Raw genomic sequence first — 18,477 nt, forward strand, 5'->3', positions numbered from 1 at the left:
ATGCACAAAAACGAGCTCAGAATGGATCAAAGACCTAAATATAAAATCTAAAACGATAAAGATCATGGAAGAAAAACTAGGGACAACATTAGGAGCCCTAATACATGGCATAAATAGTATACAAAACATTACTAACAATGCAGAAGAGAAACTAGATAACTGGGAGCTCCTAAAAATCAAATACCTATGCTCATCCAAAGACTTCACCAAAAGAGTAAAAAGATTACCTACAGACTGGGAAAAAGTTTTTAGCTATGACATTTCCGATCAGCTCCTGATCTCTAAAATCTACATGATACTGCAGAAACTCAACTACAAAAAGACAAATAACCCAATTAAAATATGGGCAAAAGATATGAACAGACATTTCACTAAAGAAGACATTCAGGTAGGTAACAGATACACGAGGAAATGCTCAGGATCATTAGCCATTAGAGAAATGTAAATCAAAACTACAATGAGACTTCATCTCACTCCAACAAGGTTGGCATTAATCCAAAAAACACAAAATAATAATTGTTGGAGAGGCTGGGGAAAGACTGGAACCCTTATATACTGCTGGTGGGAAGGTAAAATGGTATAACCACTTTGGAAATTGATTTGGCATTTCCTTAAAAAACTAGAAATAGAATTACCATACAATCCAGCAACCCCACTCCTTGGAATATATCCTAGAGAAATAAGAGCATTTATACGAGCAGATATATGCATACCCATGTTTATTGCAGCACTGCTTACAATAGCAAAAAGATGGAAGCAACCAAGGTGCCCATCGACAGATGAATGGATAAAGAAATTATGGTATATTCCTACAATAGAAAACTACGCATTGATAAAGAACAGTGATGATTCTGTGAAACATTTCATAACATGGAGGAATCTGGAAGGCATTATGCTGAGTGAAATTAGTCAGTTGCAAAAGTACAAATACTGTATAAGACCACTATTATAATAAAAAAAAAAACTGGAGAAATAATTTAAACAGAGAAGAAAATATTCTTTGATGGTTATGAGAGTGGGGAGGGAGGGAGGGGGTATTCACTAATTAGATAACAGATAAGAACTATTTTAGGTGAAGTGAAAGACAACACACAATACAGGAGAGGTCAGCACAACTGGATTAAACCAAAAGCAAAGAAGTTTCCTGAATAAACTGAACTTTTCGAAGGCCGGCATAGCAGGGGCAGGGATTTGGGGACCACTGTTTCAGGGGACATCTAAGTCAATTGGCATAATAAAATCTACTAAGAAAACATTCTGCATTCCACTTTGGAGAGTGGCATCCGGGGTCTTAAATGTTACCAAGTGGCCATCTAAAATGCATCAATTGGTCTCAACCCACCTGGAGCAAAGGAGAATGAAGAACATCAAAAACACAAGGTAATTATGAGCCCAAGAGACAGAAAGGGCCACATAAACCAGAAACTACATCAGCCTGAGACCAGAAGAACTAGATGGTGTCCAGCTACAACTGATGACTGCCCTGACAGGGAACACAACAGAGGACCCCTGAGGGAACAGGAGAGTAGTGGAATGCAGACCCCAAATTCTCGTAAAAAGACCAGACTTAATGGTCTGACTGAGACTAGAAGCACCCCAGGGGTCATGCTCCCCAGACCTTCTGTTAGCCCAAAATACGAACCATTCCCAAAGCCAACTCTTCAGACAGGGATTGGACTGGACAGTGGGATAGAAAATGATACTGGTAAAGAATTAGCTTCTTGGATCAAGTAGACACATGAGACTGTATTGGCATCTCCTGTCTGAAGGGGAGATGAGAGGGCAGAAGGGGTCAGAAGCTGGCTGAATGGACTCTAAAGGAGAGAGTGCAGGAAAGGAGTGTGCTGTCTCACTAACAGGGAGAGCAATTAGGAGTATATAGCAAGGTGTATATAAATTTTTGTATGAGAGACTGACTTGATTTGTAAACTTCCCCTTAAAGCACAATTAAAAAAAAAAAAAAAAGGTCAAATCAGTAAACTATACCCCATGGGCCAGGCATTGCCTGTTTTTGTGAATAAAGTTTCATTAATAAATAATGATGTTCAAAAAAACTTTCCCAATCTTCGCAGGAGTCACTAAAAAGAAAAGCCTCCTCTCACACTTTTTGGCCGAGCAGAATCCTGCACCTAGCTAAAGCCCAACGGGCTGACGGGAAGAAGCGCACAGAGAGGAGAACAATCGGCTGCCCTCAGCCAACTTCCACTTCCCGGCATCCCTGCTCCCCGCCCACAACCACCTGACCATCTCTGATTGGCTAGGCTGCCGCATGTTCGCGCTGCCATTGGCCCAAAGTCAACGGGGGGGGGGCGAAGTCAGAATTACCTCGGCGAGTTGGCCCGGGCTGGTCATTGGAAGCGGCCGTGCAGCTCTTGGGAAGTTCGGCGAGGGAAGCTCGGTGGGTGGGCGGTTGTGGGGGCGCAGCGCCGTTCTAGGTACGTTGAAACTGAGAGTCCCGCGCGGGCGACGGTTGGCGGGGCGGCGGTTGCGCGGTCGCTTTGCGTCTCCCTGAAGGCCCGCCACAAAGGCTTGCCGAACGCCGCCTGAGCAGGGAGGTTGCGCCAGGGCTGACTGAAAAGGAGCCCGTGGAGTCCCTGGCGCTCCGACCTGGCCGGGAAGAAGCCCACAAGGGGCGTAGGGTCGTGTCTACACCTGCTTTCAGAGCAGGACGCGGGTGTAATGGGTGTGGTGGCTGCCCCACGTTGAGCGGATCCGCGCGGGAGTCGGGACTGCGGAGGGAAGTTGCCTCAGTGTTTTTTCTGGAAGAGTAAGTAAAAACCTTGGTTTTGTCATTACCTGCTTTTTGAAGGTAATGAAGAAAATTTAGCCTCCATTCTGTATCTTTTTTATTCAGTTTCCAAATTTACTTGAGCTATTTTAGTCATATTTATCTGTAGAAGCCAAGTGGCAGAACAAAGTTCCTGGTTTTCACCAAGTGGCGGGGAGGTTTTGACATGTATTGTTGTGAACTAGGATAATACAAGCTTCGTTGACGTATATTGTTGTAAAGTGTGATAATATAAATTTCTGACTAATATGCTAAAATTCCTTTTAATGAAAGAACTTGGAAGGCACAAACATTTAATGTCCACCTGTTGGGCTTACCAGTGTAGAGATGCTATAATTTAATGATGAAAGCCATGTACAGAACTGTTTCTTTATCGTAGTCCATTTTTGACTATGTAAGAAAACACACATTAAAGACACCCTTTTCCTTCTAATTGTTCCTCACCTTTTTTCTCCAATTTTGGCATGCAAGTTTAAGAATGTGTCTGACACAAAGGAAGAAGTAATTATTTCTGCTTTGTCTCTATGCTTAAAACCCTGCTATACTTTCTTAGAGAACTGACTTGCACATTTCCGTGTTACTGTGTCAAAGATGAAGTTTCTAACATTAGCCAACATGTGTTGCTTACTTTATGACATGCTAGTGTTTTTCTGCTCTAAAGACATGTATATATGGTTAAAATCTAGAAAAAGACAATTGTACTGCATAAAACACAGAAAAACTTGTCATCCACTTAGATTGTTATTCTGAATTGGAACTTAATACTGTTTTCATTATTTTGTAATATAAAATCACAAAGTCCATGTCAGTCCATCTCATTGAGGGTCTTCCTCTCTTTCACTGATCCCCTACTTTACTAAGCATGATGTTCTCCACGGACTGGTCCCTTCTGATAACATATCCACAGTATGTTAGACGAAGCCTTGTCATCCTTGCTTCTAAGGAGCATTCTAATCATAGCCTAGCTTCTAATCATGGCCAGTAAATGACCTGTGACCTAGTGACTATTAAACTGTCTCAAAACAGGTGGAGAAGAACATTCAAGATAATTTATATCACAGGAAATTTATTGAAAATGCAAAAATTTGAAGCATCTGAGGGAAGGACTAATTACACTAGATTCAAGTTTTGTGGAGTATGTCTTTCTTCTTTGGCTACTTCTTGTTCAGCTGCTCCTTGGAAACCCTATTGGGAAGCTCTTCTCTGTCCTATAGAGTAGCTATGAGTTCGTATTAACTAGACAGCAGTGGATTTTATGGGTCTTTCTTCTTTTAGCTTGTTTATCTCTCAATTCATTTTTTAAAGTGTTGAATCTGACCTTAATCAGATTAATCTACTTGACTGTCAGTCTGGTCTGCAGATTGATTGAGACCACATTCTAAGAGTAACCTCAGCCTCAACAGAAATGCATAAGCAGTGCCCTATTGGAAATTATTTGCTTGTTTTAAGAACTGCTCCTTCTAGGTACATCTTGAGTTTTCTTCTCAGATTACCTTATTGACTCTGTATAGGCCGTCCCTGGGTTACGAAGGAGATCCGTTCCTAACTGTGTCTTTAAGAATTTGTAGAATTGGAACAGGTCCATATGATTCTTATTTAGCCTTACAGTTGTGCGAGAAAAGGCTGAAAGCCTTTTCATTGGTTTAAAAGCTGCACATGCAACAAGTGAAGGTGATCGTGGTGAAGAATTTGTTAGTAGTGGTTGGTTCAGTCGTTTCAAAGTGAGGGCAAAGTTAAATAACATTAAAGGGCAAGTATGAGTCAAAAAAAAAAATTTTTTTTTTTTTTTTTTATGCGTTGTACGTAAGCCAAACGTTCATAACCCAGGGACTTAACTGTACTTCACCTCAGTCTTTAATTCTACCGTATTTCTGTGGTACTTAACATCTTGAATTCTGGAATAATACTATTTTACGATTGCTGCACATTTGTCTATGTGTACCACAGAGTTCAGTTATAGTGGATTGTACAGATTTATTAATTTGTTGTAAACATATTTTATGTATTGGATATTTGTTGAATAAAAATCTATAATTTTAAATGCACAATAAGTATTGTTGTTAGGTGCTGTTGAGTCAGTTTCGATTCATAGCGACCACATGTAAACAGAACAAAACACCACCCAATCCTATGCCATCCTCACACAATCATAGCTATGATTGAGCCCATCATTGCAGCCACTGTGTCAGTCCATCTCGTTGAGGAGCTTTCTCTTTTTCGCTGACTGTCTACTTTGCTGAGCATGATGTCCCTCTCCAGGGACTGGACCTTCCTGATAACATATCCAAAGCACTTGAGATGAAGTCTCGCCAGCCTCGCTTCTAAGGAACATTCTGGCTGTACTTCTTCCAAGACAGATTTGTTCATTCTTTTAGCAGTCCATGATATATTCCATATTCTTCGCCAACACCATAATTCAAAGATATCAGTCGTTCTTTGGTCTTCCTTACTCATAGTTCTCATTAACTTGAGTTTGATTATAATAAATACAAATTACAAAGAACCATTTTATTTTGTCTCATATTCTTATGTCTGAGACTTCACTAAATCTGGATTCATACATTTAAAATGCATTACTATAGTCTCAGGTAACTTCTTACCTATCTTCAGTTTTATTAATCTGAGTAGGACAGTGCAGTGCAATGGATCAATTTTATATGGCCTTTCTCGCCATGGTCTTGTAACTCTCACCAAATGATTGGGTGGGAATACGCAAATAAGGTGCTAGTGGCCCACCAAGGGGATTGGAAAATTTACTAATAATGCAAATAAGGTTAATGGCACCCCTGTGGGATGGGGCTATGCAAATAAGGCATATGGAACCCTAACAAGGGGATTGATTGGCTTTGTCATCACACTGGGCTTAAAATGAGACATCCCAGAGTTGGAAAGGGAGAATCTCACTACCACTAAGAAAGAAGAGCTAGGAGTGGATTGCATCATTTGGACTGGAGATCCCTGTGCTGAGACCCTCCTAGACCCAGGAGACAGAGCTGTAACAACAGTGACTGAGAGAGATGGTGAGAAGCAGTGGCAGAGAAATGGTGGCAGCAGAATTAGGAGACCAGCAGGAGATGGCACAGTGGGTTTTCTGGCCCATGGAGTGAGAAGGCTGAGCACCTTTGGTAAGGAGGCATGATGGAGGAGTGAGGTGCTGTTGGGGAGCTGGTGGAGCTAGGCTCATCTACCCACGGAGTGAGAGAGCAGAGTACCTTCATTCAGGAGGCTTGCTCGCTGAATGGGGTGCCACCAGGAACTTGTCAGTGGAGGTAGGCTTACCAATCCACAGAGCTAGAGAGCTGAACACCTTTGGGCTGAGGCTTACTGGTGAAATGGGATACCTCTCGGCACTTATCGGTGGAGCTAAAGAGCTTTTTAACACTTGCCTGAGTAGGGTAGAGCCAGGCTGGGCAAGCCTAAGACACCCCAGGGGATGAGGATTGAGAGCCTGGAGACAGGCCTGCTTGTAGGCACAGCTGAGAAGCTGTCCTGATTGAAGAACTGTATCCTGAGTTGTTTCTGATCATGAATTGGAACCTCTTCCTTAATAAACCCGGTAACTGTGAATGTGATCTGTGTGGCCGTTGCAACAAATTATCAAACCCATCAGAGAAATAGAGTGTTCTGTGGGCAGGATGGCTGGTGTCAGAATTGGTAAAAAGATTGAAGAGAGGAGATACGTCTGACCTCCATCTCATAGGAATCAGCCTTGGGCTGATGGTGATTCTCCTCTCCCTGAAGTTACAGGACCTCTGATGCCACCATGCCAGTTTTATAGTTGGTATCAGAAGTAGGATTCATTGTGTGGCTGCAGAACTCAGAAGCATAGGACATTGTAAAAAACAGAATGAAGGGGTGTGGGAAGTGAAACTTTTTGATTCTTACATGGTTATTTTGGTTGTTATCTGCAATGGCTGAAAGGAAAGAGATGTTATGCTGCAGCTGAGGGGAGAAAAGCTACATATGAAGTGGCTCAGGGCAAAATGCAGGCTAGGACAGAGTAGAACTGCCGTATAGGGTTTCCAAGGAGTGGCTGCTGATTCGAACTGTGGGCCTTTTGGTCAGCATTTGAGTTCTTAACAGTTGTGCCACCAGGGCTCCAAGATCCCTGTGTATAGGATATATAGGTCGAAAACCTGAGCCCCACCCAGGAAATTTGCATTTGAAAACACGTGCAGACTTACACAGAACTGCTAGGAGAGAAGGAAGTTTACATTTGAAGGAAGGACCTACAGAAAAAAAAAAAAAAAAGACTGTTTTGTGAATTTTGAGCAAGTGCTTTACCGTTGGATGCTTTGAACCTTTGCCCATCACGAGAATGCCCTTCCAGGACTGGAAGCTGGCGATTGGACAGCCTGGTTTCCTCGCTTCAGTGATCACCGGCATCTACTCAATGAGTGGAAGTGAGCGGGGGCAGAGAGTGGTACAGCAATGAAGAGAGAAGATGAGTTTGAACATGTTCTCTTGGTACCTGTTGACCTAGCCCACGGGTATTGGGGATGAGAAAGACAAAAAACTGGCTGGTTGAAAGTGTTGGGAGTTGTATGGATGCCTGAGCCTCTGGGTGGTGCCAGTCGGTCTAGCCCATGGGGTCTAGGAATGAGAGAGAGAGAAGGGGCTTACCAATCTGAAGTACAGAGAGGTGTGTGGATTCCTGAGCTTATGGCCGACACCCGTTGACATAGCCCACAGGAGCTAAGGGTGAGCTGATCAGAACCCTACCTAATGAAGAAGGAGACAGATGTTTGACACTGTGAGCTGGTGTAAATTGCTGCAATTCGATGGCTTCCTCTGGATTGCACTTTGCTCATAGACACAGATGCTCAGAGATCTATCTGAAACAAGATTCTTCAAATCAGGGAACATGCTTGTCTCCTTAGAGTAGTGGTTTGATTGTTGTTGTTATTGTTAGGTACCATTGAGTAGGTTCCAACTCATAGACACTCTACATACAACAAAACACTGCCCAGTCTCGTGCCATCCTCAGAGTTGTTGCAGTGTTTGAGCCCATCATTGCAGCTATTGTGTCAATCCAGTTGAGGGGCTTCCTCTTTTTCGCTGACCCTCTACTTTACCAAGTATGCTATCCTCCAGGGACTTGTTCCACCTGATACCGTGTCCAAAGTACGTGAGACAACATCTTGCTATCCTTGCTTCTAAAGAGCATTCTAGCTGTACTTCTTCCAAGACAGATCTGTTCATCTGGTAGTCCGTGGTATTTGCAATATTCTCCAACAGCGTAATTCAAAGGTATACGTTCTTCTTCGATCTTTCATATTCATTGTCCAGCTTTTGCATCCATATGAGGCAATTGAAAACACCATGGCTTGGGTCAGGCATACCTTAGTCCTTAAAGTGACATCTTTGCTTTTGAGCTCTTTAAAGTAGTCTTTTGCAGCAGATTCGCCCAATGCAGTATGTCATTTAATTTCTTGAATGCTGCTTCCATAGGTGTTGATTGTGAATCCAAGTACAATGAAATCCTTAACAACTTCAGTCTTTCTCTGTTTATCGCAATGTTGCTTATTGGTCCAGTTGTCAAGATTCTTGTTTTCTTTATGTTGAGGTGTAATACATACTGAAGGCTGTGGTCCTTGATCTTCATCAGGAAGTGCTTCAAGTCCTCTTCGCTTTCAGCAAGCAAGGTTGTATCATCTGCTTATCACAGGTTGTTAAATGAGTCTTCCTCTAATCTTGATGCCGCTTTCTTGTTCATATAATCTAGCTTCTCAGAGTATTTGAAAAAGTATGGTGAAAGGGTACAACCCTCACACACACCCTTCCTGATTTTATACCACACAGTGTCCCCTTCTGTTTGAACAACTGCCTCTTGGCCTGCATACAGATTTCTCATGAGCACAATTAAGTGTTTTTAGAATTCCCATTCTTTGCAATGTTATCCATAATTTGTTATGATCCACACAGTTGAATGTCTTTGCATAGTCAATAAAACACAGGTAAACAACTTTCTGGTATTCTCTGCTTTCAGCCAAGATCTGTCTAACATCGGCAAAGATATTCTTCGTTCCATGTTGCCTTCTGAATCTTACTTGAATTTCTGGCAGTTCCCTGTCGATGTACTGCTGCAACCGTTTTTTTAATAATCTTCACCAAAATTTTACTTGTATGTGATATTAATGATATTGTTTGATAACTTTCACATTTTGTTGAGTCACCTTTCTTTGGAATGGGCACAAATATGGATCTTTTCTAGTCAGATGGCCAGGTCTCAGTCTTCCATATTTCTTGGCATAGATGAATGAGCACCTGCAGTGCTGCATCCTTTTGTTGAAACATCTCAATGAATGTGACACCGTTCCTTTTAAATTTGTCATTTCTAGGAAAATTGACCATACAATTGTCCGATTAAAAACAGCCAATATCGGTCCATTTCAGCTCACTAATGGCACTGGGTTAATGCCTAGAATATCTGTTTATGTGTTCTGTTTCATTTTTGACAATGCCAGTCTTCCTAGACTCACAGTTTGTGCATTCCACATTCCTATTATTAATGGATGTTCGCAGCTGTTTCTTTTCATTTTGAATTGTGCCACATCAGAAAATGAAGGTCCCAAAACTTCACTCCATCCACATCATTAAGATCCACTTTGCTTTGAGGAGGCAGCTCTGCCCCAGTCTTCTTTTGGAGTGCCTTCCAACCTGAGGAGCTCATCTTTTGGCACTACATCAGACAAAGATCCACTGCAATTCATAAGGTTTTCACTGTCTAGTTTTTTGGGTTTTTTTTAGAAATAGAGTGCCAGTTCCTTCTTCCTAGTCCATCTTAGCCTGGAAGCTCTGCTGAAACCTGTCCACCATGAGTGACCCTGCTGTTATTTGAAATACTGATGGCATAGCTACCAGCATCACAGCAACATGACAGCCAGCACAGTACGAGAAACTGACATACAAGTGGTGTCTGGTTTGATATGAGTGGGCAGTGTAAACATTGGCTATCTAAAATGGGGGGAAATAAAGGCTTGACATGGCTGGCTTGCATGCTTTCACAAATGTACTTACACTCAAAATGATGAGCACAAGGGAGTATCCCCACTGAATTATTTCCTCTTTTTCTGTTGGATCTGGGCAAGAGAGTGTTGGGGAAGATGTTGATATGATTATATCATTAAGTTGTTAGTGTTGAATGTTAACGGCATTATGATTATTGAAACTGTAATTGTAGAAGCTAAGTGTGAAAGCATAGACTAAGGGGGAGGCACTGCTGAATTGAAGTATAGTGGCCAAAACTAAAGTCCCTTTAAGGTTTTGCTATGCTGATACCATGTGGAGCCCATAGTAAGAGAATAATCTTTTCTCAGTTAAATTTTATCAGAGGCCAGAAAGGGTGAAGATGAGATAACTTGTGGAGACCTGACCAGGTCAGATGGATACCTGCAGTAGACCTGAATGGCTGGTACCTGAGTAACCTCACCCTGAGGACACTTTGTCCTACTGAAGGACTAACTATTAATGACTGTTTTGGACTGGTAAAATGGCTGGGAGGGAGAAGCTACCCTCCAAGTATGAAAGAACCATGGCTAGAAAAGCCAGGGGGTGGTCTGCAGTGCAATGGATTGCTTTTATGTGGCCTTTCTCAACATGATCTTATAACTCCCATGAAATGATTGGGTGGGACTATGCAAATAAGGTGCTTGTGGCCCACCAAAGGGATTGGATAGTTTGCTAATAATGCAAATTAGGTATTTGTATCCTTGTGGGGGTTGGACCTTGCAAATAAGCTGTTTGAAACCAAAACGAGGGAATTGATTAGTTTTGCCATCCTGCCAGCCTTAAAATGAGTTATCCCAGCAGCAGATGGTAGGATCGCACTACTACTAAAAAGAAGAGGTAGGAATGGAGCATGTCCTTTGGACCCAGGATTCCTGTGCTGAGAACCTCCTAGACGCAGGAGACAGCTGTATGTATTGGAGACAGCGAGAGACGGTGGCAGCAGAACCAGGAAACAGGCAGGAGGCGGCATGGTGGGCTTCCTGGCCTAGTAAATATCAGAGGACTGAAATCATTCAGAGGATTTTCTCTGATTGGTCACAGTAAAGTAAGCTAACATTCAAAACAAAAATATAACTAGAAAATCTGCAGTTTCCTGGAGATTAATCAGTGTATTTCTAAATAATCCATGGATCCAAGAATAAATCACAATGGAAAATATAAAATATGTTGAACAAAATGATGTTTGAGATAAGATACATCAAAATTTTGGGGACTCAACTAAAGCAGGACTTAGAAGAAAATTTATAGCTTTAAATGCAAAGTTTTTGAAAAAGAAAGTTCTGAGAAGGAAAGATCTGAGCTTTTCAAGTTGAAATCAGAACACCAAGTCAAACCTGAAGAAAATATAATACTGGTAGAGAATATAATACTAGAAGAAAGTGATGAAATGGACACTATATGCGATAGAAAATCATCTAAACTAAAAGTAAGTGCTTTGAAAATACTGACAACATAAAGCTCTAGCAAGAATGATCAAGAAAAAGAAAAGACACAACAAATATCAAGGATGAAAAGTAGAATAACACTACAAATCTTGCAAATATTACAAATATAATAGAGAATGACCACGTGAGGTTTAATCCAGGAATAGACAAGGTTTAGTATTTTAGAAGACCAATAGATGTCATACACATTAATAGAAATGAGAATGGATATGTGATCATCTTAATAGATATGAAAAGGCATTTGGTGAAATTCAATACTCCTTCCTCAAATTCTTAGCTAGGAAAAAAAAAAAAAAAAAAGGGAAGTGTAATTCGTTAACCTGATGGAGTATCTACAAAAAACTATAGCAAACATTGTTTTTAATGATGAAATAGTGAAACCACCTGCCGTGCACAAGGTTGACAATGAGAAAAAGATGCCCACTAACACATCTATTCATATTGTATGTTGGTTCTAATTCAGTAAGGCAAGAAAAGAAATAAATGGAATCAGGATTGTAAAAAAATTCATGACATTATCTACATAGAAAATCCAAGATAGTCTACTATTTGCTATATTGAGTGGGTAAATTGAATGAATTAGTTACAGATGTGCTCAGTAAAAAACATTGTTATTTTTGTATTATAGCAACAGCTAGACAAATGAAATTTTAAACTGATACCACATAACAAAGCAATAATACCTAGGGCAGTAAAGGAATAGAGGAACAACAAGACATGACACATATAAGACAAAAAGTAAAATGGCAGACATGAAACTCAATTAAGTAATTGGCTTCAAGAATCTAATCAAAAGAGATTGTCAGAATGGAGGGAAAAAAAAAACGATTATAGCACCCTTTGCCATTGAGTCAATTCTGACTCATAGCGACCCTGTAGGATAGAGAGAACTGCCCCATAGGGTTTCCAAGGAGCGCCTGGTAAATTCGAACTGCTGACTTTTTGGTTAGCAGCCATAGCTCTTAACCGCTATGCCACCAGGGTTTCCAACTAAAGTCCAAAAAAACCAAACCCTCTGCGGTTGAGTTGATTCCGACTCGTGGTGACCCTTTAGAACAGAATAGAACTGCCCTATATGGTTTGCAAGAAGTGCCTGGTCAGATTTGACCTGCCGACTTTTTGGTTAGCAGCTATAGCTCTTAAGCACTATACCACCAAGGTTTTCATCCAGCTACAGTAGTCCGCCCTTATCTGCGGTTCTGCTTTCTGTGGTTTCAGTTATGTGTGGTCAACTACCATCTGAAAGTTGTAAATGGAAAATTCCAAAATAAACAATTCATAAGTTTTAAATTGCTTGTCCATTTGAGTAGTGTGATAAAATTGCACCATCTCGCTTGGTCAGCCTGGGATGGGAATCATCCTTTTGTGTAGCGTATCCATGCTGTATACACTTGGTTGTTGTAATGTGCCATCAGGTTGGTTCTGATTCGTAGTGACTCTGTGCACACCAGAACAAAATGCTGCCTGGTCCTGCTGCATCCTTACGATTGTTAACTATGCTTGAGCCTGTTGTTGCAGCCACTATGTCAGTCCATCTCATCAAGGGTCTTCCTCTTTTTTGCTGACCATCTGCTTTACCAAGCATGATGTCCTCTCCAGGGACTGGTCCCTCCTCATAACATGTCCAAAGTATGTGAGACGAAGTCTCTGGCTGTATTTCTTCCCAAACAGACTTGTTCGTTCTTCTGGCAGTCCATGGTATTTATATTCAGTATTCTTCGCCACCTACACAATTCAAAGGTATCAATTCTTCTTCGGTCCTCTTATTCATTGTCCTCTTATTCATTGTTGTTGTATGCAACAGCAATAACTGTACATGGTGTTTACACAAGACACTGTTTAAAGACACAAATAAATGGAAAGTAAAAGGATGGGAAAAGTCTTTCATGTAAATAGCAACCATGAGAAAGCTGGAGTGGCTGTATCGATATCAGACAAAATAGACTTTAAAACAAAAATGATATAAGATTCTATCCATCAGAAAGATATGTGTAAACGTATATGTACCTGATAACAGTGCACCAGTTTATATAAAGCAAACATTGAAAGAATTGATGTATTCAACAATAAGTGAAAAACACTATAAACCAGTTAGAGCTAAGAGACTGTAGAACACTGTACCCAACAACAGCAGAATAAACATTCTTTTCAGGAGTACATGGAACATTCTCCAAGATAGTGTGGTGCCGGGCCATTTAAAAAACCTTAGCAAATTTAAAAGGATTGAAATCACACAAAGTACATTTTCTTACCACAATATAATGAAATTAGAACTCAATACCAGAAAGAAATTTGGGAAATTCATAAATATGTGGAAATTAAACAACACATTTTCTTTTTTATTTATAAATAACCAGTGGGCCAAAGAAAAATTAGAAAATACTTTGAGACAAATGAGAATGAGGATTCAACACACCAAAACATGTTCAACTAAAACAATACTTAGGACATTTATAGTAAGTAAATGCCAATATTAATGAAGATCTCAAATTAGTAACCTAACTTTTCAGCTGAAGAAACTAGAGTATAAACTAAACTTATGCCGTCAAAAGAAAAAAACAAGATTATAGAGTGGAAAATAATAAAATAGAAAAACAGTGGAGAAAATCAATGAAACTAAGAGTTGGTTCTGTGGAAGGTCCACAAAATTGACCAAAAAGCTCATAAAAAATGACTCAAATTACTTAAATCAGGAATGGAAGAAGGGATGTTACTTCTGACCTTACAGAAATTAAAAGTATTACAAGGGGATAGTGTGGAACAATTCAGTTATATGCCAATAAGTTTGATAATTTAGGTGAAATAGACAAAATCCTAGAAGGACACAAACTACCAAATCTGACTCAAGAAGAATTAGGAATTCTGATCAGTCTTAAAACAAGTAAAGACATCGAATTAGTAGTCAAGAAACTACCCACAAAGAAAAGCTGAGGATTAGAGGCTTCATTGGTGAATTCTCCCAAACATTTAAAGATTAATAGCAATTCTTCGCAAACTCTTAGAAGAAACGGAAGAGGAGGAACACTTCCTAAATCATTTTATTATATCAGTATTAACCTGATATCAAAATCAAAGACATCACAACACAAAACAGACTGATATCTCTTATGAGTATAGATACAAAAATCTTAACAAAATACTAGCAAGCTGAATTTAGCCACCTTGAGAAAAGATTATATACCAGGACCAAGTAGGATTTATCTCAGAAATGTAAGGTTGATTTTCACATCTGAAAGTCTATTAATGCAATACACCATATCAATAAAGGGCAAAATCACATGATAATTTTAATAGGTGTCAAAAAAGGATTTTCTGACAAAATCCAACACCCTTGCATGATTAAAGCACTTGACAATGTAGTAGATGGAAACTTAATTAACAACATGAAGGACATCAATGAAAAATTTACAACTGATATACATAGTGCTGAAAGACTGTTTTCTGCCTAAATCAGGAACAAGATAGGGATGTTCACTCTCATCACTTCTGTTCAGCATTGTATTGCAGGTTCTAACAAGGGCAATTGGGCAAGAATATGAAATAAAAGACATCCAGATGGGAGAGGATGACATGATCTAGTAGATAAAAAATCTTGTATTTAAAAAACCTTAAGGAATCCACAAAACACTATTAGAGAGAAAAATAAGTTCAACAAAGTTGAAAGATACAAGATTAGTGTACAAAAATCAATTTTATTTCTGAACACTTGCAGTGAACACCCCAAAAATGAAATTAAGAAAACAATTTCATTTAAATTATCAAAAAATATAAAATCATACTTTGGAAGATATAAAATGTTGAAAGAAATTAAAGAATATCTAAATAAATGGAGAGATACTTCATGTTCGTGGATCTGAAGACTTGATATTATTAAGATAGCAGTATTCCCTGAATTGATCTACAGATTCAACACAATCCCTATCAAAATCTTAGTTGGCATCTTAGCAGAATTGGTAATCTGATCCTAAAATTCAAGGAGCCCACAGTAGTAAAAACAATCTTGAAAAAGGAGAACAAAGTTCAAGGATTCACACTTACTGATTTCAAAACTTAGTACAAAGCCACAGTAATCAAGAAGGTGTGGTACTCGTATAACCCTTTTGTGGATGAATTTTTTGTTTATAATTTTTTGGCGATGCCATGTTTATTCACTAATGGAATGGCTGTGGAGTCGTTGTTGATAGTTATTTAATCATTTGAATAAAGGGGGGGCCACCTGCAAGCAGTTGATGATCAGTACCGTGTTCCATAAAGCACATCACAAACGTGATACATATTGCTATCATGGCCCAGGAAGTGCATCACACTTCTAACAAGGGCAATTGGGCAAGAACATGAAATAAAAGACACCCAGAGGGGAAAGGATGACATGATCTTGTAGATAAAAAATCTTGTATGTAAAAAACCTTAACGTTTTTTACCAGGAAGTGCATCACACTTCCTGGTTACACTTGAGTCATAAAATACCTTATCAACTTTCCAGTGAGCACTTTACAAAAGATGTCGTCAGGGCAATGACTAAAGCAAGCGAGCCATATCAGCCCCATGTTCCATGAAACACATCACATACCCAGCACATATCAGTATTATGACCAAGGAGGTGCATCACAAGCTGTTTTCACCACAAAAATAATTCGTTTACTTGAATATTTCTGAACGCCGATAACTGTGCCTTCCCAGTAAGACAAAAGAAGTAGTAAACATACTTGCATGCTTTATCTCACTGTGCAGAAGCCAAAAGGCACAAAAATTTGACACAATCACTCCTCTGGGAAGCATCCCCTCAAACAAATGGCTGTCAACATTCAAATGTGGTGCAGACCAACTTGTTTTTTAGGCAGTTACACCACTATCCAGCACAATGCCCGGATGTACTAAAGTGACTCAAATGCCTAATAAATCTCCAGGGGGTGGAAAAAGTAGCTGGAACATATATGTGCCAGCACACATGAAAGGGATAAGGATAAACCTATAGGTTAATGGAATAGAATTGAGAATCCAGAAAAAAGCTCTCAGATTTATGGTCAATTGTATTTTGACAAGAATGTCAAAACAGTTTAATGGGGGAAGAATGGCCTGTTTAAAATGGTGCTATAACAACTGACAACTGGATGTCCACATCGAAAGAATGAAGTTCCCAGATGCACTGTTAACCCAGAACTAAAGCCATTCCCGAAGCCCTCTCTTCAGACCAAGATTAGACAGGACTGAAAAACAAAAAAATAATACACGTGAGGAATGTGCTGCTTAGTTCAATCAGATGTACGAGACTAAATAGGCAGCGTCTGTCCAAGGGCAGGATGAAAAAGTAGGAAGGGACAGGAACTGGTCGAAAGAACACAGGAAACTTGAAGGGGAGAGGGAGAGCATGCTGTCACATTGTAGGATTGCAACTAATGGCACAAAGGAATATGTGTATACGTTTTTGTATGAGAAATTGACTTGAGCTGTAAACTTTCACCTAAAACACAATTTTAAAAAAGAGGAAAAAAAAAAGATGATACCACTTGAAAAACGAAAGAATAAAGTTGTATCCCTACCTCACACTGTATACAAAAAGTAACTCAGAATTGATCAATGCCCTAAATAACAGTAAGAGCCAAAACTATGAAACTCTTAGAAGAAAACACAGAGGTAAATCTTCATGATCTTGGATTAAACAGTGATTTCTTAGATATGACACCAAAAGCAAAAGTGACAAAAATGTTAATTGGACTTCATCAAAATTGAAGACGATTTTCAAAGCATACCATCAAGAAGTTGAAAAAACCCTACAAATCACGTATCCAGCAAGAGACTTACACTCTTGCTGTTGAGTTGATTCCAACTTATAGCGACCTTAACTCTAGATTATATAAAGAACTCTTACAGCTCAGTAATCAAAAGGCAGATAAGCCAATATAAAAATGACCAAAGTATCTGAATTGACATTTGTTCAGAAAAGATGTACAAGTGGCCAATAAGCACATGAAAAAATGCTCAACATCATTAGCCATTAAAACCCGTTGCCATCGAGTCAATTCTGACTCATGTTAGCCATTAGGGGAATGCAAATCAAAACCGCAAGATACTTTGCACTAGTATGATTATAATTCAAAGAGATAACAAGTTTTGGTGAGGATGTGTTGAAATTGGAACCCCTCATACATTGCTGGTGCAAATGTAAAATTGGTTCAGCCACTTTAGAAAACCATCTGGTAGTTCTTTAAAAAGTCAAATATAGAGTTACCATATGGCTCAGCAAATTCCACTCCTAGTTTTATTTCCAAGAGAAATGAAAATGTGTATACAAAGATTTGTTCAGAAATGGTCATAGAAGCATCATTCATCATAGCCCAAAAGTGGAAAAAATGCAAATGTCCATCAACTGATTTAAAAATGTGCTATATCTAGATAGAACCCGTAGTTAAACCCTGGTGGTGTAGTGGTTAAGTGCTATGGCTGCCAACCAAAAGGCTGGGAGTTCGAATCTACTGGGCACTCCTTGGAAACACTATGGGCAGTTCTTCTCAGTCCTATAGGGTCGCTGTGAGTTGGAATCGATGGCAATGGATTTGGATTTTTTTTTATTTATATCCATATAGTGGAATATTAGTCAATATTAACAAAGAATGAAGTAATGATAGACATGCTACAACATTGATGAACCTTGAAAACATGCTAAGTAACAGAAGCTAGTCACAGAAAAAGGCAAATCTATATATCAACAGACAATAGATTGGTGGTTGTCTACAGCTTGATGGAGTGGGGAAAACGGGTTTGTGACTTCTAAAAGGTACTGAATTTGGGGGGGGAGGTGATGTGATGGTTGGGCAAGTCTGACTGTAATAAACACTTTTGATGATACTGTAAATGAAATTGTTAATTTCATTTTTTGATTTTTCATTGCGAGTGTACAATTTACATCGATGAGTTAGTTGTATGGTATGTGAATTAACGTATCTTAATAAAGCTGTTGTATGTTTAAAAAAAAGCGAGTTTTGTTTTTTAGTTTTGTTTTTGGTGTTTACAGACAGATTCTAAGATTTATACGGAAATGCGAAGGGCCAAAATAAGATACTCTTGAACAAGAAAATGGGAGGACTTGTTAGATGCTGTTGAGTCAACTTTGACTCATAGTGACCCCGTATGACAAAGTGTTCCATAGGGTTTTCCTTTTTTTTTGGCTGTTATCTTTACGAAAGCAGATGACTACGTCTTTCTCACATGGAGTTGTGGGTGGGTTTGAACCGG

At 39.4% G+C, this 18,477-nt stretch overlaps 1 protein-coding gene across 1 annotated transcript in view; it reads left to right on the forward strand.

Annotated features, from left to right (window-relative positions):
* Positions 1-2,360: 2,360 nt before the first annotated feature.
* ATF7IP2 (activating transcription factor 7 interacting protein 2) overlaps positions 2,361-18,477 on the forward strand; it is a 93,031-nt gene continuing 76,914 nt past the window's right edge. Inside the window, exon 1 of the mRNA XM_023557383.2 lies at positions 2,361-2,767. The gene's annotated coding sequence lies outside the window, so the exon portion shown is untranslated. The remainder of the gene's footprint in view (positions 2,768-18,477) is intronic.

This window comes from Loxodonta africana, chromosome 12 (assembly GCF_030014295.1).
Source record: "Loxodonta africana isolate mLoxAfr1 chromosome 12, mLoxAfr1.hap2, whole genome shotgun sequence".
Taxonomy (NCBI): Eukaryota; Metazoa; Chordata; class Mammalia; order Proboscidea; family Elephantidae; genus Loxodonta; species Loxodonta africana.